This window comes from Hypanus sabinus, chromosome 6 (genome assembly GCF_030144855.1).
Source record: "Hypanus sabinus isolate sHypSab1 chromosome 6, sHypSab1.hap1, whole genome shotgun sequence".
Lineage (NCBI taxonomy): Eukaryota > Metazoa > Chordata > Chondrichthyes > Myliobatiformes > Dasyatidae > Hypanus > Hypanus sabinus.
The window spans coordinates 125,124,657-125,150,606 of record NC_082711.1 but is presented as its reverse complement, the minus strand read 5'-3'; positions in this window follow the sequence as shown (position 1 = coordinate 125,150,606).

Sequence of the window (25,950 nt, the reverse complement as noted above, 5' to 3'; positions counted from 1 at the left end):
TTCTTCGTGTTCTTCCACCTTGCAAATAAATAGGTTAGTTGCGCATTCCGATTTTTTGAACCGATTCTGAAAACTTCTCTTTCAGTGATTGCAGAAGAAAGTACCGTTGCAAATCATCATCTATGATATGGAGTGTCACTCTCAGAATGAAACTGTGGGAACAATCGTCTCTCAAAGTCTTGCTTATTTCCAATTTACCGAAGAAATGGATAAGCCATTATTTTTGTCTGGAAAACTATAATTCTCACCTAGCAGTATCAGATTGAGAACGTTGATTTTGTCATACGGATCGGATCGGTATGCCACACCTCGACGTATAAATTCAATGTTGCTTCCCACACCCTTGTCCACTTTCAGCAAAAGTTCAACCACAGTATCAAAAAAGTGAAATAAGTGTTTTAAGCAGCAGCCTTTTGAAACCTGACTCACTTCAGTGTGAGGAAGCAGCTTACATACCCTTCATCGTTAACTTGACATGACTAGCTATGTAATGGATGATCTTTAATTTTGTTGATAGCAGATATGACAACAGGCATGCTTGAGAAATATGCTTGCCGGAGCTTTGGCTGCAAGATTTGGCGATGAATTATACAGTGCATTGCAAACTGGCTTGAATTTCTTGTTTCATAAATGACATGAACCGGCATGACTGGAGCAGAGGCAGAGGACATCAACAACGCTTCTGTAATCCATTGCACCCACTATACAGATGACTGGCCTTACCAACTTCAACAGAGCCCATTTGCCCGGCCTTACGGTTCTCCAACACAGGTAGGAAACTTTATGACCGATATAAAACACGAGTTCTCATTTGTTGATATGCGATCGAATAAAACAGTTTAATCAACGGCAACTAAACGTTTACCAGAAGAGCAGTCATGTTGTTGTTCTAAAGTATCAAGCTTTTGTCAAGATTCAGAGTCCAATACACTGCATGTATTTCGGTTATCCTGCTTTCACTGAACAAGGACTGGCCGTACAAAGTTTCATGATCGGTATAAAAGCGAGGGACTTCCCAAACAAAATGTTATTGGAGAACAGGTTCTGGAATAAAATAACACGGGATTGGAGATGATAGAAAGTGATCTGATATGATTTAATAAAGAATGAAGCCACGGGACTACACACACACACACACACACACACACACACACACACACACACACACACACGTGCGGGCAGAATTTATCGTCATTTCAGGCCGCATTGTTCTCGCGATTATTATACATTTGCCTAGTATGTGTCTTTAACCCATTAGGAAAACCATGACAATCAGCTTCACGTTTTTATACACGTCCGCTATTAGCCGTACCATGGCATCAGACTTAATAAAAGTTCTGGTCGCTTATGCGTCTTGTAAATTTTGCAAAATGAAATGGAAAGAAACACACGAAACATACACAAGAAAATGAATGAAAATAATACAACTGCCAGTGATGGCACAAAATGTCAATGGTGAGAAGGAAGATGGAAAGGTATGTCACTGGGAGAAATCAGATTGCATTTCTATACCGGAAATTCTAGTTTTTTTTGTCTATTTGTTTCAGTGTTTCCATGAAACCGACTCTTTTCATCTATCACGGATGACCCTCATGTCAGTGTGGGTGTGGTGATGCCCTTCGCAAACAGAACTATACCAATTATTTTTTTAAATTGTTTCTCATCCACATTGGCCGCTATCGTGGCACCAAACCAATCAAAATCAAAGAGGCGCGAACGTTCCCCTTCTATGGAAAATATTCTTGCATTTAGCGGTCAAACTACATGCCTTTCCATAACATGAAGACATTTTCAGCATGCTGCGCCTACTGTTAATTATTTGAGGATGATAGTGCACGTTGTACAAATATGGACACATACAATTGTTTAACTTGAAACGTGCAAACTCTGTGTTGGAGGAATGTGCAAAAACGAGGGCGATGGCCCCGGTGCAGGCCGATGGAAGCGGAGAGTATACATGGTTTCGGCATGGGCTAGATCGGTCATCGACTTGCATCGGGGGCCGTATCGCTCCCCGATCTGTCAAAATGGTCGTTGTGACGCGTCCAGTGTCATAGTGTAGGGTATAATGTTTGTCACTCTTTCATCTTAAACTCTGGCTAACTGTTTTGCGTAGAGTTGAATCTGGAAGTCGCTCCATGCCCGGGCATAGCCTCTCCAACATCCTCCAAGCTGGCGACACACGGAACTGAACTCCTTACTGACTCAGGCTGAGCCACAGACGACAGGGAGGAGTTCGAAGCCCTGCAGATGTGGCACGCAGGACGACAGGTGTGTGGACACTCTAGAATTAATATTTTTTACGTTGGAAAGGGACAGGAGATATGTTGCGTTCAGCTTATAGCGATGCATGAAGTATGCTAACACTGCCACTTAACGTGTTAACAAAAATAAGTTTCACGGAAAAGTTGGTGTATGTATGAAACGCAATGACAGAACCGGTAGAGATAAGTAAAACTGAAACGATTAATAAATATTTGGGCTGTTACGTAGGTTTAGCTGGGTATGGCCGACAAGCAGGGATTCCGCAGATGCAACGCTGACAACTGGCATGAGATCTCCTTTCGCCAGATCCACCTGTACGGGTATGCATTTCGACAGTCCACATACTCCCCGTGACAGGATCACAATCACCATTAAATTAACCACAAATAAATGAAAAGTTATTCCAGCAGAGCTAATACTGAAGCATTTGACTTGAGAAAGCCGCTGTACAGTACAGAATGATTCCAATTCCTCTGACATATTTTATAAATGGCAAGTTAAGAAACTTAACAGTGTAATTTTGATAATGACAACAGAGGGAGACATTCACTTTGAGCATGAAATGTTTAGGAAATAGTAGAATCACAGATCCTTTTCTCATTGGACAACATGTCGGGTTATACAGTGCTTCATGTAGATATAATCAAGGCTTGGGACTTCACAAACGCAATATTTATCTGAAATAAGTTCAATATTAAAATAACAGGACTGTAGACAAGAAAAACTCCACCGAAATGATTCATTAAAGAAATAACGAAGGCATCGGATTTCCCACACAAACAGCGCAAAAACAAGTTATTGTCATTTTATCTAACAGATATTAATTCATTCGATTAAACTACAACGTGTCTTAAATACAGGAAGGAAAATATGGAGAACGCATCACCCATTGATAAAACACCACTATTAGACGTCATTGTCCTTCCCACAATGGATCAAGCTGAGCCTTGTAAAAGTTTCAGAACAATAAAAGAAAACAATGCAGTGAACAAATTATGAAAACAGCACAACTGCCAGCAATGGAACAAAATGCCAATGTTACAGGGGAAATGGATTCGTATGTTAGTGGGAGAAATACGAGCACTTTGTTTCAAACAGTACAGTAGTGCCCAAAAAATGATATTGAACCTATCTATTTTTACAGATAGTTCTGGTAATCAGACTTGTTACATTCATCACAGATGACCCTGCAACCCCAATATCAGTTTAGGCGTGGAGATCACCTTCGAGATATATTAATCTAATCGTTTACTATGATATTTCTCATACAGATTCATCGCTGTTGTGGCACCAATCCAATCTGAATGCACGAAGGAAGTGTGAACATTCCCTTTCCGTGAAAATATTATTAAATTGAACAATCAAACTGAAAGCCATTCCCTAACCCCAGAATATTTATACACTTCGCCTATTTCTATAATTGATAATTAATTGATTATCAATTTGATTGTCCACGTCGTGAAAATATTGAGACGACGTATAATTTTATGCGAACGCATCAACTTTATGTCATAGAAAAATAATGTACATCGTTCTCATTTGAAGGTGTGAATAAACTAAATTAAACATAATTGTTATTGTGTGCTTCCTCCAAGGGAGCGATTTTAATTGCACGATAACGCAATTCATATAAATGATTTACCTGATGTGTTTGTTCAGTGGACTGCCACTGATGTGACTACCGAAGTGATATGAATAATAGTCAGAGTCCACTTTCGTTTCCTGTATAAGAGCTTGCAGAGCGACAATACAAGATATAGACAGTTGAACTGTTTTCAACTGATCACAAATTCACACAGAAAATGGGATATCCAGCCATTTACTACATTGCGAGTGTTTACTATCCTGTACTAGCAGCAATTGGTATCCCCAGTAAGTAATTGGAATTGGCTACTACTGTATGTGTGTTTATTTGTTCTTGTAGCGTTGTTACAGAAGGTGCTTCATCTGCTGATTGTGTTAAGCTGGTTCAGGTTTAAGTAAATATTTCATTTTATGCTTTCATTTTTCTCAGGAGGTATTGCTCGTTTCTAATTATTCGTTTTGTCGATATTAATAATTGATTGAGTGTTATCAATTATTCTGTTCTAGCAATTTACCTTACTCGAACTTCCAGATTTACCAGCACGTATTATTCTAGATCTGATTTTTTATCAATATAGAAACTCATGCGTTTACAAACATGAGATCAAAATCTTTAGCTTCGTTCCAGTTCTTTCCGTGAGCTCTCTTGTTTTTCGGGAACACCCAGTTTTTCACTCTCCATGTTCACGATACCGTGCAAAATTCTCTCCATTTTACTGGCCCTCCTCCTTTTGGCGGATATTATTTAGATAAGATTAGATATGAGTTATGTTATATCTTACATCCATCTCACAACATGAGGGAGTAAAATAATTTATGTTGCGACTCCTCGCAGTGAACAAGATTCAAATTTATTTGCCAGCAGTATATCGAAACATGCATTGAGCTCTGCCATGCCTCCACTCTGAAACGTTAACTGCGAAGAAAACGGCTCACTGGCAATTTTATTCCCGCAATTTAAAGCCTTCAATTTTCTCAGCTGCGATGTTGGGTCTGTCTACATGAGCAGGTCGATAAGCCGCCCAATGGTAAACATGCCGTCAGCTGCAAAGCTGCTGCTCAACTGTTACTCGGGTCCGTCGTTATCATGTCATCGAAGGACACTGACGGAGCTCGTACGAACAACGAGTCGGTTTGGCATACTCTGCTTTCAGCAGAGGCAACTCTTAGAATAAATGTTTGCAGCTGCTTATCTTGTTAAACTTCGATTCAAGGATATGAGACAAGGTGCTTGTTCATACAAGGTTTTGCAGAAAACTGATTTCATCTTTTTCTTTTAAATTTTTGGCTGTTGTTATGGGTATAGTTTATCACAAGGGAACTGCATGTGAACCTAGTTTACCTGTTGTAACTGACAAGGTGAATCGAACAACCTTACCTTTTGCAATCAATTTGTGCATGCATAAACCCCACAGTTAGGGGTCTGCTCCCAACGATGTCGTCAATAAAGTTCTCGTTACTGCGAAGCAGGGTCTAATTTACAAGTGATCAACCTTAATCAAATTTCCCTAGCAAATTAATTTCCGTAACAATTTGCAGAGGAGAACGGAATTTTCGGAGATACGGGATCGAAGCGAAACCCACCGACAGTAAATTTCTCTGACAACGTGAGTTACACATGGGAAGAGTTCGTGGGGACTGTCTGACAATGAGCCAGTGTGAGTCTCCGAGGGAAGGACAGACGTTTAGAGACGAGGGACGCGCCCTGCTCGTGACCATCTTTGAGCTCCTGTAGAGGGCCATGAAGGTAGATGGAGCAAAGGGTTCGAGAGCCACATAGTATCCAATGAATAGTCAAATTAAGGGGCAATATGGACTTCAAAGACTGAGACAAACTCTGGACTGAAAAGGCTAGGGAAATCGTATTGTGATTGAAGAAGTACTAGATTTGATCACTAACTAACTAAAACTAACATGTCAGAAATGTGTAGAAATTAAAGCAAATGCGTCAAATTCGCGGGCGCTGTGCTGAAGAGAAGAGACACAACTTCCAGGCTCGCCGATCCACCGACAAAGTCTCCGATGAATAAACATACCGAGAAAAATGTCAAGCAGTATAAGAGGACGATTCAACTTTCAGGTGAGCATCCGGGAACACCGGTGGAGATGGTTTGACAGGAAACTGGAGATATTTGGTATGAGATGACTTTTGCCAGTGATTTATACGGATTGAACCAGGGAGAATGACCCAATGGAGACTTCTTTGATTGAAGAAAAATTGTTACTCAAAAGCTGAGACCAAAGTAAGGGACGGCGACCGGAAATGGGAACTGCAATATATGATGTGATGTTTTAATACAAGAGACCGTGGCTGGAAGGCACCTGACACTAAACCCTAAGCCTAAAATGAAGAAAGAAAATGCACAAATTGGAAGTAGACACTCCTACCTTCCCACTCTTTGTGCCCCTTGCGGGACTCAATCCTAAAATCCCAGCTGACGGGCTGCCGGAAAATACTGTAATGGAAGTAGCAATGATTAGCATGGTCATCCCACAACATAGAGCCCGTCAACTCCGATGAGAAATCCAACAGTTTCAGTCCCGTTCCGCGAACCAGCTTAACTCAAATGGACAGATTTCCGCATCCGGAGCCTCAGACACAAGGAATGTTTCAGCTCGCATGGAAAAGGAACAGTCACAACCTATGGACTATTCACAGAGCGTACGGGTGCAAAAGTGAAACATCTGATAGTACAACCCATAGGCAGGTAACTCGACTAATGGTAAGTAATATACCGACCCTCAACCCCTGGACTTCTGCAGAGGTTAGGAGTATGATCAGAGACTCTCTAACTCCACCAGGACACATCGGGTTCCGCGATTGGTTAGCATAAACATATGAAACTTTAACCCTTTACCCGGAGATGTGCAGCAACGCCTGCAGGTGTCCTGTAGCAGCGCCGAATCCACACTAAACAACGATCCGCTGTACCCCGGGGAGCAGTTGGTGATTGGCTCCTGAATGCAGATGGATGTGAAGACAACCCCGGTATGCAAACAGACATGGCTACAACAGGCCAAGGAGACAATCTGGGCAGGGGCCAGACAAAAAAAAAAACTGATTTTAGGAAGGTCACAAGATTCCTACAGAAAGTTTGTGAGCCAGAAACAAATTTTATTTTGCGGTTTAAAGATGCTTGGGAAAGTAGTTCAGAGATAAAATTGGAACGCAACTGTTACCTACTTGCGCTCTGTTCTGCAGATCCAGTGGAGCCCGGAAATTGAACCGGCATATCGGACTCTGAAGGAAGAACTGCTCCATACACCAGCCTTGGGCATTTCTGACTGTTTCAAATCCTTCCGGTTATATAGTGAGTGAATGTAGGGATTTGCGAGTGACGTATTGACTCAGGAACACGGTGGCTTGAGCACACGATTACTATTCGTGGCGCTTGGCCTGGATGCCTATGAGCTGTGGCGGCAACAGGAGTGATGGCCGAAAAGGCAACACCTGTGATATCGGAACACTCCTTCACAATATTGAATCCTCACGCAGTAATTCTATTCCTTAATACAGCGGGTACACATCACTTCACAGCAGAAAGACAAACAGGGATTGCTATTATCAAAATCAAATCTGATATGTAAACGAGTACCCCCTCATATTCCGGCCATCCTTCTTATCAATCACGATGACTCTATACAACAGGATTGTGTTAGCTGTAGAAGCCCCTGGTCCTGACTTGAGTTCGACCCTTTTCAATAACCCGGATATAATTACCGAACCTACAAGTACGATTGAAAAATGTTATTATCTCAAAAGAGTCGTCATTTGGATGTCTAATCAAACAATAACACATATCATACTTTCCTGGAGACAATTGACACATTTTAATAATAATCTAACTAAAAGTGGGAGAAAATCTGAAAATGCTGTCAATTCATGCAAAATACTCAACATGCTGCAGAAACACAGTTTTTTTCTTTCCTCCAGTCCTGCCGCAGTGTTTCGGCCCAAAATGTTGACTGTACTCGTTTCCACCGATATTCGCAGCCTTGTTGAATTGTTCCTGCAATTTGTGTGTGTTGCCTGCATAATATTCGCCTTAAATTCACAGAAATGCACTTTATGCTGTCAAGTCAAGTCCAGTCAAGTTACTTTTATTGTCATTTCGACCATAAATGCTGGTAGAGTACAAAGCAAAAATGAGAACGTTTTTCAGGACAATGGTGTTGCATGACACAGTACAAATACTAGACTCAACTACGTAAATAAAAAAAAAAACAACACAGAAAGCTGCACTAGACTACAGACCTACACAGGACTGCGTAAAGTGCACAAAAACAGTGCAGGCATTACAATAAATAATAAACTGGACAATAGGGCAAGGTGCCAGTCAATGATCTGGGTATTGAGGAGTCTGATAGCTTGGGAGAAGAAACTGTTACATAGTCTGGTCGTGAGAGCCCGAATGCTTCGGAGCCTTTTCCCAGACGGCAGGAGAGTGAAGAGATTGTATGAGGGATGCATGGAGTCCTTCATAATCCGGTTTCTTTTACGGATGCAGCGTGTAGTGTAAATGTCCATGATGGCGGGAAGAGAGACCCCAATGATCTCCTCAACTGACCTCACCATCCGCTTTGGGGTTTTGCGATCCGAGATGGTGCAATTTCCGAACTATGCAGCGATGCAACTGCTCAGAATGCTCTCAATACAGCCCCTGCAGTACGTGATGAGGATGGGGGCTGGGAGATGGACTTTCCTCAGCCTTCGCAGAAAGTAGAGACGCTGCGGGGCTTTCTTTGCTATGGATCTGGTGTGAAGGGACCAGGTGGGATTCTCCGCCAGGTGAATATCGAGGAATCTAGTGCTCTTTACGATCTCTATAAAGAAACCGTCGATGTTCAGCGGGGAGTGGTTGCTCTTTGCCCTCCTGATATCAACAACCATTTATTTTGTTTTGTTCACATTAAGAGACCCGTTGTTGTTTCTGCACCAGTCCGTTAGCCGCTGCACCTCCTCTCTGTAAGGTGACTCGTCGTTCTTGCTAATGAGACCCACCACGGTCGTGTCATCGTCGGTCTTGGTAGTGATGGTCTTGCAAACAGTGACCTCATCGATACACTTGCTGATGTAGCTAGTCACTGATGCCGTGTACTCCTCTAAGTTGGTAGAGTCACCCTCATTTGCAGCCTCTCTGAACATGTGCCAGTCAGTGTGCTCAAAGCAGTTTTGAAGCGCAGAGATGGTTCCTGATGGCCAGGTGTTCACCTGATTCTGAACTGCTCTGCAGCTTTGGACAAGTAATCTGTATGCTGGGATTAGCATAACAGAGATGTGGTCTGTGTAACCGAGGTGGGGGCAGGACTCCGCCCGGTACGCGTCGGGAATCTGTGTATAAACAAGGTCCAACGCTTTCTCCCCTCTCGGTGCAAAGTCCACATACTGATGGAATTTGGGAGCACTGACTTGAGGTTCGCATGGTTAAAATCTCCGGCGACAATAAACAGTCCATCAGTGTATGCGGTCTGCAGTTTGTTAAAAGCACCATACAGTTCACAGAGCGCCTCCTTAGCATTAGCGCTGGGGGCGGGGGGGGGGGGGGGAAATGTACACACCGACTATATGAACAGAGGCGAATTCACGTGGTAAATAAAATGGTCTGCATCGAACTGTCACAAACTCCACTAGCGACGAGCGATAACTAGAAACCAACACCGATTTCTTGCACCATTCCATGTTAATGTAAATAAACACACCGCACTGAGTTGCATCTCTGTCAGCCCGAAACAAGGCGAAGCCGTCTAGCTGAATGGCGGTGTCCGTGCTCTGTCGTTATGCCACGTTTCCGTGAAAATGAAAGCGCAGCAGACGCTGCACTCTCGCCGAATAGTCTGCTGGAGTCGGATGTAGTCCAATTTATTGTCCAAGGAACGGACATTGGAAAGCAGAATGGACAGGAGAGCCGGCCGGCTATCTTGGTTTATTGCCTAGCACGGACACCTGATCGCTTGCCGCACTTCCGCTTCCTCGCACACCGCTTACGACGTTCCCACAGCCGACAAACATCGTCAGGGGACACCGAGGTCTGTTGTCTTGGTCCCTGAAGTAGGCCGAGGTCGCGTAGCTTGTCCAGCAAATCTTCATGAAGATTTGTTTTTGGCAGTTTCTGTACCGTAGCAGTGTCTGACGATGGTAGATACGAACACCAGTTGCTCTGTTTTCCATGTGCAAATTAATATATATATATATATTGCCTTAGTTAAAAAGAAAGAAAGAAAGAAAGAAGGAAAGAAAGAAAGAAAGAAAGAAAGAAAGAAAGAAAGAAAGAAAGAAAGAAAGAAAGAAAGAAAGAAAGAAAGAAAGAAAGAAAGAAAGAAAGAAAGAAAGAAAGAAAGAAAGAAAGAAAGAAAGAAAGAAAGAAAGAAAGAAAGAAAGAAAGAAAGAGAAAGCAAGCAAGCAAGTACGTAAGTAACACCAGATTAGCAGACGCCGCTGCTGCCGCCGGCTGCGCCGTCTCTAATGCAGGGTCGGGAGTTCATGACTTGCATGCTCCTATTCACGTGCAGAACAAAGCTGAGAAGTTTCCAGAACCCAGGTTAATGAAAGAGGGAGTCACACACTGTATCTAAGCTGTTTTAAAATCGTTAATCTCTGCATATGTACTAAGGTGCAAGATTTATTAAAGATTTGAGAACGTTAAAGTATAAGGTGGAGATCAGAAGGCTCTGGAAGGCAAGATGAGACAATACCCCAAGGGATTCTAGAGGGATATGAAGAGTTAAAGGAATGTTAGGGAAGAAAATAGTTGTTGTGAAAGATCACCAAGGCCACCTGTGTGCGGAACGCAGGGAAATGGTAGGATTTCAATGAATTCGTTTCTTCATATTTTACTGTTTAAATGCAGATGGAAGTGAAGGAAGTTCAGGAAATGAGTGGTGATCGCTTCGACGACATATGAATTAGCAGGGAAGATGTGTCAGGGCCTTACAGAGTATTGCAAACGAAACAAGTGCTACATCTACCTCTACACATCCTCCTTCATGAACATTCAGGGCCCAAAACAGTCCTTCCAGCATCGCAGAGACCCGAAATTTATTCTGGAGAAAATTGCCAAGAGTCTCTGCCCTGAGGGTGAGAACATTTCTCCTCATCTCAGTACTGCAGAGGTGAACTCGGATTTTGTAACCCCGGCTCCTCACCACAGCCAAAGGAAACATCATTCGTGTATCTACCCTGTCAACACTCTGTGAAACTATGTCTGTTTGAGTCAGACTACCTCCTATTTCTCTAATTTTGAGACAGGCTCAGTCAGCATAATCCCTCCGAGGACACTACCTCACCTGCCAAAGTAATCTGGGAAACGTCTCCTCATTCTCTTCATCCCACAGGCTGACTCTGGGAGGGAGACCAGACCCTTGTACAGTGTTCCAAGTAGGTTCTCACCAGGACCCCATGTACCTTCAGAGGAGATTTTAGTTCTAGTATTCAAACCCTCCTTCCCATTCAATGTTCTTCATTTAATATTGAACTTAAACATTTACCAGATACAACACACCCGTAGACATGAAGTTAAAGGGCAGGTATTGCAACAGTTTGAGCTTCGTACCGGGGGCCACGGAACCACAGAGCAATCAGGTTTTCACAAAGGGAGGAATGCGGGAGTGTTGTATGTCCGAGCCCAGCCGTGTGCTGTTTGTGCATCAGGATCAGGTTTAATATCACCGGCATATGTGGTATTTTTGTTTCCTTCGTGTCAGCAGTGCATTGCAATATCTAGTAATAAAAACTACAGACTACAATAAGTATGCACAAATTAAATTAAAAATGTAGGGCAAAAAGTGAAGGAAAATGCTGACGGGGTGTTCGTGGGTTCATTTTCCATTCAGAAATCCGATGGTGGGGAAGAAGCTGTTCCTGATGTTATCATGAGAAGAAGGCATGCCCTGGGTGAAGGGGTCCTTAATGGTGGATGTCACCTTTTCTGTGGCATCGTGTTTTGAATGTGTCCTGCATGCTGTGGAGTCCAGTGCCCATGAAGGATCTGGCTGAGTTTATAAATTCCTGCAGCATTTTCAGATCTTATGCAGTGGCCTTGTCATGGTTTCGGTTGGCTGTTCCATTTTAAACCTCCTTTCCCACTTTATGCCCTAATTTCAGCCATTAGATCTCCAATTGCTGCTAGTTTACTCAATTACAGTACACCTGGTTTTCACCAGAGACTGTGAAATAAGTACGATGGCGTCACTAACACAGTTTATTAGTTTATTGGCCTATTCTCGTGTGATACTTCGTTCCCTTGTCCTATTAGAACTGTTAGTTCTAAATTCAGTTCCAGTTTCAAGAGTCCCTGTAAATCCCGTCTCCTTGTCAAGATTCATCCGGTCTGCTATTCTACGTTCACGTCTACGCCAGCCTCTCCAACTGTCGACGTGCACTTGGGTTCTCCTCAGTCGTCCGGGCAACAGAACAAACTGGCCATAATGAACCCAGCGGACACGGCTCCCCTGCCACAAGCCCTCGCCAGCCAGGACTCCCTACTGGGCTTACACGATCAGCTGCTCCGGGACGTAATGGAGAGCACGCAGAGTGGCCGAATATTCGTGGAGTTCCGGACGCCAGCGGCCGACTCGGGCTGGAATGTTGAGGCACTCCAGGAGGTATTCCAGCAAGGCCTCTTTGACAAGTTACTGGATGAGTTGGCGACTAGATGTGACACTAACAGCCTAGATTCAGTGAACTCCCTAGCCACCAGGCTGGACAACCGACTCCGAGAACGTTAGAGAGAGAGAGAACCAGTCGCCCAACTCCTTTGGCCGTCCCAAGGAACGCTTTACCATCTACTCTCAGCCTTAACCTCTCACCTCCTCCCATTCCTAGAATAGTACCCGGCCCGGCTGTTTCCACCACCCCGGGAGAGGAACCAATGCAGTTGGGATGGAGACGTATTTCTCCCACAGAGCGACTCCAGAGATCCAGAGCAGGGGATTGTTTCTATTGTGGTCAGTCTGGCCATTTTCGTGCTATCCGTTCCCTTCGGCCAAAAGGGAGGGCTCACAAGTAGAAAGCTCACTGAGGAGGGCTCACTCACCAAGTGAGTCAGACCAACATTCCCTTCTGTCCCTCAATCCCGGATGCAGATCCAAGCTACGGTAAACTACAACCAACAGTCCCTGCCCTTGTCTGCCTTCAAAGACTCTAGTGCTGAAGGGAATCTGTTGGATGAAAACCTAGCTGCAGCTCGATGACATTCCTCTGGTCAGTGAGAGTGAGAAGTTGATAGAGAGGACTTACAGGCAGGTGGTCACACCGGGGCCACGGGAGGCAGACAAGTGGGTCACGGTTAGGAGGGGGAAGGGGAAGAGTCAGGTATTAGAGAGTATCCCAGTGGCTGTACACCTTGACAATAAGTACTCCAGTTTGAGTACTGTTGGGGGGCACAGCCTAACTGCGGGAAGCAACTGTGGCAGTGCCGCCGGCACAGAGTCCGACCCTGTAGCTCAGAAGGGTAGGGAAAGGAAGAGGAAGACAGTAGTAATAGGGGACTCGATAGGTAGCTTGTCATATGGTTGATTCTACGGACACGAACAGGAGAACCGGATGGTAGTTTGCCTCCCTGGTGCCAGGGTCCGTGATGTATTTGATCCCGTTCAAGGTATCCTGAAGTGGGAGGGTGAGGAGCTAGAGGTTGTGGTACACGTAGGTACCAATGACATAGGTAAGAAAAGGGACTATTTCCTGAATGAAGAATGTAGGAAGTTAGGGAGGCAGGTGTAACGAAGGACAGCAAAGGTAGTAATATTGGGATTACTGTCTGTGTCACGCGACAGTGATAGTAGGAATGGAATGAGATGGAGGATAAATACGTGGGTGACGGTTTGGAGCAGGGGGCAGGGATTCAATTTTCTAGATTATTGGGACCAATTTTGGGGCAGGTGTAACCTGTACAAAAAGGACGGGTTATACTTGAATCTTAGAGGGATGAATATCCTGGCTGGAAGGTTTAATAGAGCTGTTAGGGAAGGTTTAACCTAATTTGGCAGGGGGAGGGGAACCGGAATAATGGAGTGGAGGAGAGGGAAAACAGAATTAGATCTAAGAGAGAGAACAGTAAGGAAGTGAGGAAAGACTGGCAGGTGATGGAGCAAATTTGCAGCCATTGTGATGAGTTGCAGTCCAATCAATGCAAACAGTACGAAATACTGGACTTAAGGTGTTATAAATGCACGGAGCATAAGGAAAAAGGTGAATGATCTTGTTGTACAGTTACACATTGGCAGATATGATTTTGTGGTCATCACTGAGACGTGGCTAAAGGAAGCATGTCTCTGGGAGCTGAACGTCCAAGAATAGACGGCGTATCGGAAGGATAGGCAGGTAGGTAGAATGAGTGGCGTGACATTAACGGTAAGAAATTATATTAAATCATTAGAAAGAGTTGACGTAGGATCGGAAAGTGCAGAATGATTATGGGTTGAGGTAATAAATCGCACGGGTAAAAGGACCCTGCTGGAAGTTATCAACAGACCTCCAAACAGCTGCAGTGATGTGGACTACAAATTACAACAATAAATAGAAAAGGCTTGCCGAAAGGGCAGTGTTATGATAATTGTAGGGGATTTTCCCATGCGAGTGAATTGGGAAAATTAGGTCGGCACTGGATCTCAAGAGAGATAATTTGTAGAATGTCTACGAGATGGCTCTTTAGAACACCTTGCTGTTGAGCCCACTAGGGGATCGGCTGAACTGGATTGGGTATTATATAATGAACCAGAGAGATTAGAGAGATGGAAGTGAAGGATCCGTCAGGTGGCAGTGATAATATCATGATTGAGTTCATTGTGAAATTAGAGAAAGAGAAGCCGAAATCCGATGTGTCGTTATTTCAGTGGAGTAAAGGAAATTACAGTGGCATGAGAGAGGAAATGGACGAAGTTGACTGGAAAGGGACACTATTGGGAAGGACGGCAGAGCAGCAGTGGCTGGAGTTTATGCGAGAAGTGGGGAAGGTGCAAGAGAGTTATAGTCCAGAGAAGAAGAAATTTTCGAATGGAAAAAGGATTGAACCGTGGCTGACAAGAGAAGTCAAAGCCAAAGTAAAAGCAATGCAGAGGGCATACAAGGAAGCAAAAATTAGCGGGAAGACAGAGGATTGGGAAGTTTTTATAAGCTATTTCAGAAGGGGGCAAGGAAGCAAAAAAGGAAATTATAGACCTGCTAGCTTGACATCGATGGCTGGGAAGTTATTGGAGTCGATTGTCAAGGAAGAGGTTACGGAGGCATATGACAAGATAGGCAGAACTCCACATGGTTTCCTTAAAGGAAAATGCTGCCTGACAAACCTACTGAAATTTTTTGAGGAAATTACAAGTAGGATAGTCAAGGGAGATGCAGTGGTTGTTGAGTATTTGGCCTTTCAGAAGGCCTTTGACAAGGTGCTAAACAAGTTAAGAGCCCATGGATTTACGGGAAAGTTGCATACGTAGATAGATCGTTGGTTGATTGGCAGGAAACAGAGAGTGGGAATAAAGTGATTCCACTCTGGCTGGCTGCCAGTTACCACCGATGTTCCACAGAAGCACGAATCAGGGCCGCTTCTTTTTACGTTGTATATCAACGATTTGGATTATGGAATAACAACACACAAAAAATGCTGCTGGTACACAGCTGGCCAGCCAGCACCTATAAGAGAAGCACGGTCGACGTATCGGGCCGAGACTCTTCGTCAAGGCTAACCGAAAGGAAAGATAGTAAGAGATTTGATGGTAGTGGGGGGAGGGGGAAATGCGAAATGATAGGAGAAGACCAGAGGGAGTGGGTTGTAGCTAAGAGCTGGAAAGGTGATTGGCGAAAGTGATACAGAGCTGGAGAAGGGAAAGAATCATGGGACAGGAGGCTTCCGGAGAAAGAAAAGGGGGGGGGGGCTGGAAGTACCAGAGGGAAATGGAGAGAAGGCAAACAACTGAATATATCAAGGATGGGGTAAGAAGGGGAGCAGGCGCATTAACGGAAGTTAGAGGTCAATGTTCATGCCATCAGGTTGGAGGGTACCCAGCCTGTATATAAGGAGTTGTTCCACCAATCTGAGTTTTGATTCATTTTGACAGTAGAGAAGGCCACGGATAGACATATCAGAATGGGAATGAGACGTGGAATTAAAATGCGTGGCCACTGGGAGATCCTGCTTTTTCTGGCGGACCGAGCGTAGATGTTCAGCGAAACGGTCTACCAGTCTGTGTCAAGCCTCACTATATATATAAAAGGACACACCGGGAGCACTAATTTCAAATCTCTTACTATCTTTCCTTTCGGTTAGTCCTGACGAAGGGTCTCGGCCCGAAATATCGACAGTGCTTCTCCTATAGATGCTGCTTGGCCTGCTGTATTCCACCAGCATTTTGTGTGTGTGTTGTTGTTTGAATTTCCAGCATCTGCAGATTTCCTCGTGTTTGTGGATTTTGGAATAGATGGCTTTATGGCTAAGTTTGCTGATGGTACAAAGTTAGGTGGAGAGGCCGTTAGTGCTGAGGAAACAGAGAGACTTGGATAGATTGGGGGAATAGGCAAATAAGTGCCAAATGAATTACAGTTGAAAAGTGTATGGTCATGCAATTTGGTAGAAGAAATAAACGGGAGACTATTATTTAATTATGAGAGAATTCAAGGTTCTGAGATGCAACAGCACTTGTGGGTACTCGTGCAGGATACCCTTGAGGTTAATCTCCAGGTTGAGTCGGTGGTGAAGAAGACGACTGCAATGTTGACATTCATTTCTAGAGTATAGGAGTAGGGTTGTGATGTTGAGGCTCTGTGAGACACTGGCAAGACCTCACTTGGAATACCGTGCGCAGTTCTGGGCTCTTTATTTAAGAAATGATGTGCTGACATTGGAGAAGGTCAAGAGAAGATTCATTAGAATGATTCCGGGAATGAGAGGACTAACATATGAGGAACGTTTGACCGCTCTTGGACTGTACTTCTTGGAGTTTAGAAGAATAAGGGGGGACCTCATAGAAACATTTCGAATGTTGAAAGGCGTAGACAGAGTGGATGTGGCAAAGTTGTTTCCCATGGTGGGGGAGTCTAGTACGAGCGGCCATGACTTGAGGATTGCAGGGCGCCGATTCAGAACAGGGATACGAAAAATCTTTTTTTAGCCAGAGGCTGGTGAATCTTTTGAATTTGTTGGCACGGTCTGCAGTGTAGGCCAAGTCATTGTGTGTATTTAAGTCAGGGATAGATAGGTAACTGAGTAGTCAGGGCATCAAGGGTTATGGTGAGAAGGCGTGAGAATGGGACCAAAGGGGAGATTAGTTCCGCAAATGATGAAGTAGCGGAGCACACTCGATGGGCCTCTGCTTCTTTGTCTTATGGTCTTATGGATCCAGACTCCTTAGTCAGGGAAAACATAACTTCCCAGGCCGGAATTGCTCGGGAGCCGTTGAGTAACCCTCTGAAAGCCCGGGCACTGGACAAAAGACTTCCAGACCAAGTCACACACCGTATACCACCACTGTCATTGGTTCTTTCTGGGAACCATTGAGAACAGATACAATTTAACTTACTTTCCTCTCCTCACGCTCCTATAGTTCTTGGATACCCTGGTTAATCCGCCATAATAATTACATTGATTGTTCCACCGGGAAGATAGCCAGCTGGAGTCCGTTTTGTCACTCCGCCTTCTACAGTCGGCCCTTTCCCCTGTAGGAACCACCGCGACGACGTCATCTTCTGTTGATCCCCCCGACTTGTCCAGGTTTCCAGCAGAGTACCACGACCTGGGACAAGGGCTTAGTAAACAACGCTCCCTTTCCCTGCCTCCACACCGACCATACGATTGTGCCATCGACCCTCTCCCCGGAGCTCCTCTCCCCACCAGTTGGCTGTATATCTTGTCCCGGCCAGAAAGGGTAGCAATGGATGGTTACATCAGTGAGTCTCTCGCGGCGGGCATTATCCGAACCTCATAATCCCCGCTGGGTGCAGTGTTCTTCTTTGTGGGGAAGAAGGATGATTCTCTCCGTCCCTGCATCGATGACCGAGGTCTAAAACATACAACCATAAAGAACAAGTACCTTCTGCCTTTATGAGTTCTGCGTTCGAACCACTTCACGGAGCAGCCATATTCTCGAAATTGGACCAACGAAGCGCCTACCAGTTAGTCCGAAAAAGAGAGGTGAACGAGTGAAAGACGGCATTTAATACCCCTTTAGGCCACTTCAAGTACCTGGTAATGCCTTTTGGCCTCACCAATGCCCCCGCAGTTTTTCAAGCCTTGATAAACGATGTACTAAAAGACTGTATTAACCGCTTTGTGTTTCTCTCCCTAGATGACATCCTAATCTTTCTCAGCCGTCCCGAGCAACACGTTCATGATGACCGTCAAGTCCTGCAGAGCCAGGGGGAGAATAAATTACCTGTAAAGGTGGAGAAATGCGAATTCCACGTCCCCTCATTCGGCTTCCTGGGCTATATCATCGAGAGCGGACAAGTAAGAGCTGATCCCGAGAAGATTTGGGCTGTACCAGAGCGGCCCAAAACCACGGACCGCAAGCAACTCCAATAGTTTCTGGGGTTTGCGAGCTTCTATTTCCGGTTCATCACAAACTACAGTCAGGTGGAGGTTCCACTTACCAGACTTACCTCACCTGCCACACCTTTCCTTTGGAACTCCGAGGCGGACTCAGCAATCGCGGAACTAAAGAGGCGTTTCACGTCTGCTCTCGTTTTGATACAACCGGACCCCTCCTGTCAGTTAATTGTGGAGGTTGACGCCTTTGAATCCGGGGTGGGAGCGATACTCTCCCAACGTTCGGGCCCGGATCAGAAACTTCATCTCTGTGCCTTGTTCTCTCGCCGACTGTCTCCCGCTGAACGAAATTATGACTTGGGGAACTGGCAGCTACTGGCGGTCAGATTGCTGTTGGAAAAATGGAGGCACTGGATGGAGGGGGCGCAACACCCGTTCATCTTCTGGACAGAACCATAAGAGCCTTGAATATATCCAAACCGCCAAACGACTGAATTCCCGCCAGGGCCATTGGGCATTATTTTTTGGCGGGTTCAGGTTTACCCTTACCTATCGTCCGGGGTCCATCCGGAAACTCGATGGTCTCTCCCGTCAATACGTTTCCGATGAGGGCCTTCCCAACCGTGAAATCATCCGTCCACCATCCTGTGTAATTGCTACTCTCAACTGGGAGATCGAGTTCAGTGTCAAAGAGGCCCAACGGACTCAACCTGACCCAGGCATCGTACCTCCCAATCGCCTCTTTGTAACCGATTCTGTTCGATCGCAGGTTCTCCAGTGCGGAATCTTCTATTTTCGCCTGCCATCCCGGAATCGATCCGACTCTGATCCTCCTGAAGAGACATATCTGGTGATCCTCCGTTGACACCCGTTCCTATGTATTTGCATATTCTGTCTGCGCCCGTTGAAAAGCCTCCCATCGGCCAACTGCGGGATTAATCCGCCCCCTACCTGTCCCTGGGCGTCCCTGGTCACACATCGCTCTAGATTTCGTCACCTATCTATCCACTTCACATGGAAACACTGCTGCACTCACCGTGGTGGACGTTTCTCCAAGTCGGTACATTTTGTAGCGCTCCCTAAACTACCTTCCACGCAGGAGACCGCAGACGTTCTAGTCATCCACTTTTTCCGACTTCACAGAATCCCTTCGGATACTGTCTCCGACCGTGGACGTCAATTCATTTCGCAAGTTTGGAGATATTTTTATCGATCCCTTGGTGCCTGTCGATCAGGTTTCACCCACAGACGAACGGGCAAACGGAGCGGGTCAACCAGGAGTTGGAGGTGGCGTTACGTTGTATAACAGCCAACAACTCGTCTACCTGGAGCAACAATCTCGCATGGGTAGAATACGTCCACAACTCTCCGGTCAGCACCGCTACCGGAAAATCTCCTTTTGAGTGCTCTCTTGGTAATCAACCACCGCTGTTTCCCGACCTGGTAGAGGAGATTGCGGTGCCGTCAGTCCCGGCCCATAGACACAGGTGCTGAAAGATCTGTGAAGACACACGCAAGGCCCTGCTTCGCTCAGCCAACAGTAAACGAAAAATTGCCGACCGCCATCGTACCCCTGCTCCTGAGTATCGACATGGGTAGATGATGAGGCTCTCGTCTGTAGACATTCCTCTCAAGAACGAACTCAAGAATCTCGCACTCTGCTTCCTGGGATCTTTCGAAATTGAGAGCATTATCAATCCCACGGCAGTCCGGCACGAACTACCCACGTCTATGCAGATCCACTCTACATTTCACGTCTCCCAGTTAAAACCGGTTTCTGTCAGCCCCTTGTGCCCTCCGACCGAACCTCCTCCACACCCCTCTGATCATCGACGACAATCCGGTTTACACCATCATGCCGTTATTGGATGTCCGCCGTCGGGGCAGCGGGCTCCAGTACCTGGTCGACTGGGAGGGGTACGACCCGGAGGAACGGTCCTGGATTCCCCGCTCCTTCATCCTGGACCTTTCTCTCATTCGAGATTTCCATCGGGAACGTCCAGACAAGCTTGGGGATCGGCTGGAGCCTCCCGTTGAGGGAGGGGTACTGTTATGGTTCCGGTTGGCTGTTCCCCTTTAACGATCCTTTCTCCCTGATAATGCCTTAATTTCAGTCATTAGAGTTCCAGTTTGCTGCTTGTTTACTTAATTACAGTGCACCTGATTTTCATCAGAGACTGGGAAATAAGTACGATGGCGGCACTATCACAGGTTGCTAGTTTGTTCATCTATTCTCGTGTGATACTTCGTTCCCTTGTCCGATTAGAACTGTTACTTTTAAGTTCTGCTCCAGGTTCAAGCTAGTCCCTGTAAATCCCGTCTCCTTGTCAAGATTCCTCGGTATGCTGTTGTACGTTCACGTCCACACCAGCCTCCCAAACTCAGTCGACGTGCCAGTGGCCTGCTCTTAGGTTCTCCTCAGTCGCCCCGTGCAACAACACAGGCAGGGAACCATCAAACGCTGTTCATATGAGAAGACATGCAATCCTGGAATCATTTTCATGAACCTCCTTTGAACCCTCTCCAGTTTCAACACACAATTTCTAAGATAAGGGGCGCAAAGCTGCTCACAGTAGTCCGTGAGGCCTCACCAGTGCTTCATAAAGACGCAAAATCACGTCCTTGCTTTTATATTGTATTGTTTTTGAAATGAAAGCTGACATCGCAATTGCCTTCCCCACCGCAGGCTCAATCTACAAAATAAGCTTTAGGGAATCCTGCAGAAGGATTCCCAAATCCCTTAGCGTCTCCGTTTTGTGTTTTGTTTTCTGTCCATTAAAAAAAAGTTTTTCTCTATCATTTCTTCTACCAAGGTTCATGTCCATACATTTCCCTGCATCGTATTTCATCTGCTACGTCTTCGCCTGCTCTCCCAAATTAAGTACTTCCATGGCTCTCTATTTCCTCAAAGGATCTCCTGTTGCTTTTGCTCTGAAGAATCTTGTATACTGAGTGGAGAGATTTGACCAATCGTGGTGCCTGCACTGGAACTGTTTGAATGTTTCATTAATCAAGCCTGCTTTAACGGTAGGATGTAAGACCGTTTAATGACACTATTCTGTGTCCATTTAGCGCTCATGTAGCTTCTTCCTCTAATCTATTTGTTAATTGTCTATATGTGTACCAGCAGGACACGCTTAAATAGAAAGAGGACAGTCAACATACCAGTGTCTACTGTGATTCTGCTGGTTGATGAAAGTCTTCTTGCCGTCCCGGTGGAGGAAATCACCACGTGATTACATTGTTTTTCATGGCTCATACGAAGCGGAAAGTAATGCAGAGATAATATGATATCTCAGCAATATGACAGCATCTCCGTCTCTTGATCAGAGCATCAGTTGGCTTCGGAAACAAGGATTCTCATTTACCATTACTTTCCATATCATGTCTATCCAATGATACCTGAGGCATTCCACTAATGAGAGTCGTGAGGAAATTATGAATTGATATAGGCTCTTTGGCCTAAAATCCACTCCGACCAACATGACCACCAACAAGTCCCAGATTCCTGCGGGCGGCCCATATTCATCCAAGCCCCGGCCTTACTGGACTATTGGAATATTGGATTCTAGTTCCCAATCACACAGTTTTCCTACATCACCGTGACTCGTCTGGACGATATCATCACTGCTCAAAACTAAGTGAGTATTGTCAGGTCCAGCTGGATTTATTGCCGTGTGCACAGGGACGCTGAGGTACACGTACAATGAAACACTTGCAGCATCAGGCGCGTAGAGCCAGAGAGTACGCAGAGCATAAATTATACAATGTTGCATCCCTAACAAACGATAGATATAATGAGGTACCATGTTCAGAATTGGAAATGCTTCTTCGCCCAAACTGATGACATAGAATGGGATCAACCGATTTCCAAGCATCGGTCCATTTTACATCTACTGGGATAGCATGCCGACCCAGAAAGGCCTGTTTATTCATTTTCTTTAAACCCACAGCACAGACAACAGAAAGAAGGACAGGCCTCTCGTCTTCTTCAGCCGGCCCTGACGTTTAGTAAGATCGGCTGCCCCAGACTTGCTCTCCGTACCACTCCCCATACCAAACTTCTCGGAAAAAGGGTCTGCCGGTTTCCTCCACCAAATCTTTTCCTTCTCCATAGGTAAGAGGATATAAGTTTCTGTCCACCGCCTTTATTTCGACACCATGACCCGCCCCCCAAACTTCCGACAGAATCAAATGGATATAAAGGTTAAACCACGGGGCATTGTTCTGAGATTTTGCTCAGGATTGGCAGGACTTTGGGGAGGCAGAAGCAGACAGGGTCTGCGGGAGAGAACAACCTCTGGTTGAAACCGTTTTCAGCCTTTGGTTAACATATTAGATTGACATCTGCACACACCAATGGGAGCTAGATATGTTGCATCTTTGACGAGGGTTGGTTTGTGGGTTGTTGGCAGATGACGGGAGTGTCAACAGTCGTTGCAATACACCAGTCACAACCGGCGAGGGTGATACTGACGGAAGAACAGAGAACCTGCTTGTGAACGGCAATGTACGGTCAAGAAAGCCACTGAGACTCTGTAGAGTGAGTGACAGGAAACTGCAAAAGCTTTTTCCATTCATGGCCCCGTCTGACCTATTCAGTCATAAACTCAATCTCCATCCCACGGCGGGATAACATTTCATTTTGAAATATGTAAATGTTTTATTGTTTCAAACCTCAATTGTTTTTCAGCTAATCGAAAATTCACATGGTGTCTGTGTCTTAGCTGTGCACTGAAACAAAATTCCGGGAACAGGTTTATTGGGAAATCGCCACTCCTTCATGACATGTTACCTTTTTGCACCTACGTTTCAGCCCCAGTTCACATCTTCTCCCCTGCACTCCAGCTGTGTTGTAAAGGAAACTTCTCACCCCAATCACGGAGTCCTTTCACTGAACACAACCGTTGGTTATTGATGTTAAACGCTTGCTTCACCCTTGTGTGGAATGTGTGGGAGTGAGGAGGAAAGGAGTATGTGGAGAGCGCGAAGGAGGGGTGGGGGAGAGAGAGAAAGAGAGGATATGTGTGCGTGTGTATGTGTGTGTTAAGGCTGATCTATACTTGTGCATATTAGCCTACGCAAGTGGGATATGCTGTTGTGAGCACTTATATTTGTACGTTGGTGTTTCTGCCCTACGTCGCTCTGCAATTCACCGCCCAAACGCTAGTTGGCGATGGGGTTTCTATGCCACTGTGTCGAGTTTCTTCGCGTTGAAACTCAACACGAAGAAACTCAAACTTCAAACAATGGCGACTGAAATTGAAGGAGGGTGTATTTTCTGTGCTTGTCCGGCCACTGAGAGACATGGACAAGGAAATGCCTTTCAAATATTTTGGGATGTCGGCATGTAGAATTGTTGATTTGTTTCATCGTCTCCAACCATTTCTTTCGCATCAGAGTACGCACAGTGTACTCTGATACTGGCGATCACCATTCGAGTTTTAGCTTCAGGTGGAAGTCAACAGGTTGCAGCAGCAAGCTACAGACTGGCGTCAAGCATAGGGTCTTCCATAATTTTGGAAGTTTGTAAAATTTTATGGAAAACATTGCAGTCAGAGTTCCTTCTCTGCCCTTTAGTCGCCCAATGGAAAGCTATTGCAGCGCAGGAGGAAATGCGATGCTACCAAGCGGGCCAATCACACTTGTTGAGGTCTGCATCGCCGCGACGCGTAGTTATATTTTGGGAGAGTTGCGCGTTAGCCTACGGCGTGTTGTTCGGTGTATAGCTACGACGTATATTTGACGCACAAGTGTAAACCAGCCTTTAGAGAGAGATAGACAGAGTGAACCAAGGAAGTGAAGCGGGGAAAGAGTCACATCGTAGACAGGGCAAGAGAGACAAACGGGGTGTTTGAAAGGCAGTTGGGAGAGAGAGAGAGTTACAAAGCAGTTTACCAATTTTATGTTCACTTTGGGCCACCGTTTTCCTCATAGTGTTTTCTTGACCATCAGAATATTTCACCCAACCGAAAAAACGAAATGGACCTTTCGGTCCCTTCCTTTAAACTCGGAAGCTGGAAGGCTCGTATTGACACCGTTCGGACGGAGGAGGAGAAATGGTTCATGCGTTTACGCATGGCCATCCAACAGAGGGAGCAAGACAGACCGCTAAGCTAAACTGATTGATGCTACTTCTCTCAGTTTCGTCAAATATAAAGACAATTAACATTTAATTAGTGGCATTAATTTTTAAAATTCAAAAGTTAGTACTGGTTTGGATGCAGGAATTCTGTTCAATGCGATAAATCGTCCACTGTCTAGCTGAAGGAAGTACGTAGGTGAACGGAGTATCCAGACAGCTGCAGAACCCACAGACATCAATCGCTCTGGTTCTGCTCGAAATCTGTTGTTAGTTACTCAGTTGCAAAGTAACAATGTCGTCGCTATGTAAACCCCACGAGAAAGCGTTGTTTAAGCTGCTTCACGAAAATTGATCATAGTCGGAGTAGAAATTGAACTCTTGGCACTGAGTAGAAATGCAAATATATTGAAGAGTGCAAAAATCTTAAAATGCGCCGTCTGGACCACAGAGAATGTAGCATTCATACAGCGGCCTGGCAGTTATTGAGAGGAAGTTTGAGTTCTGGTTCCCCCGAGTGAGGGCTGCGAACAGGTTTCGAATCTCGTGGGGTGTTCCCATAGGATTTCAAGTCCAAGGTCTTAAACACTCGTTCATCGCAGCTCCATGTAAGGTAATCACCCACCGCAGCCCTGCATCAGAAGTGAGGGTTGTACTTGATTTATTCTCAGTTTATTCTACTGGACATGGACATTGACGTCCTTAACAATCAAAAAATGATCACCCTCTGCTTCAAATACACCCAATGACCTGGCTTCTCCAGTCGTCTGTGACAACCAGTCCCTCAGATGCACCACCATTTCGATAACTATATTCCGCCAGTACAGATCCATGAGGCACACTACTAGTCACCGGCCACCAGCCTGACAAACAGTCACCCAGCACTACTTCCTGGCATTTCCAATCCAGCTACTGATGAATCCATTTCACTACATCGATATAAATACCTAACGATTGAACCTTCCTAACTAACCTTCCGTGTGGAACCTTGTCAAATGCCTTACTGAAATCCATATAGACAACATCCACTGTTTTACCCTCGTCAACTCTCCTGGTAACCACTTCAAAGAATTTAATAAGATTTGTCAAACATGACCTTCCATGCACAAATCCATGTTTACTGTTCCTATTCTGACCCTGTCTATCCAGATAATTATATATACAATTCCCAAGAATACTTTCCATTTATTTCCCCACTACTGACGTCAAACTTACAGGCCTGCAAATGCTAGGCTTACAATTAGAACCCTCTTAAAACAATGGAACCACATGAGCAATATGCCAGTTCTCTGGCACCATCCCCGTTTCTAATGACATTTGACATATTTCTGTCAAAATCCCCGCTATTTCTACAGTAACTTCGCTCAATGTCCTTGGGAATACGCTGTCAGGACCCGGAGATTTATCCACCTTTATATTCCTTAAAAGAGCCAGTACTTCCTGCTCTTCGATCGCCATCGTTTCTATAACCTCCCTACTTGTTTTCCTTACGTTACACAATTCGATATCCTTCTGCTTAGTGGATACCGAAGAAAAGAAATTGTTCAA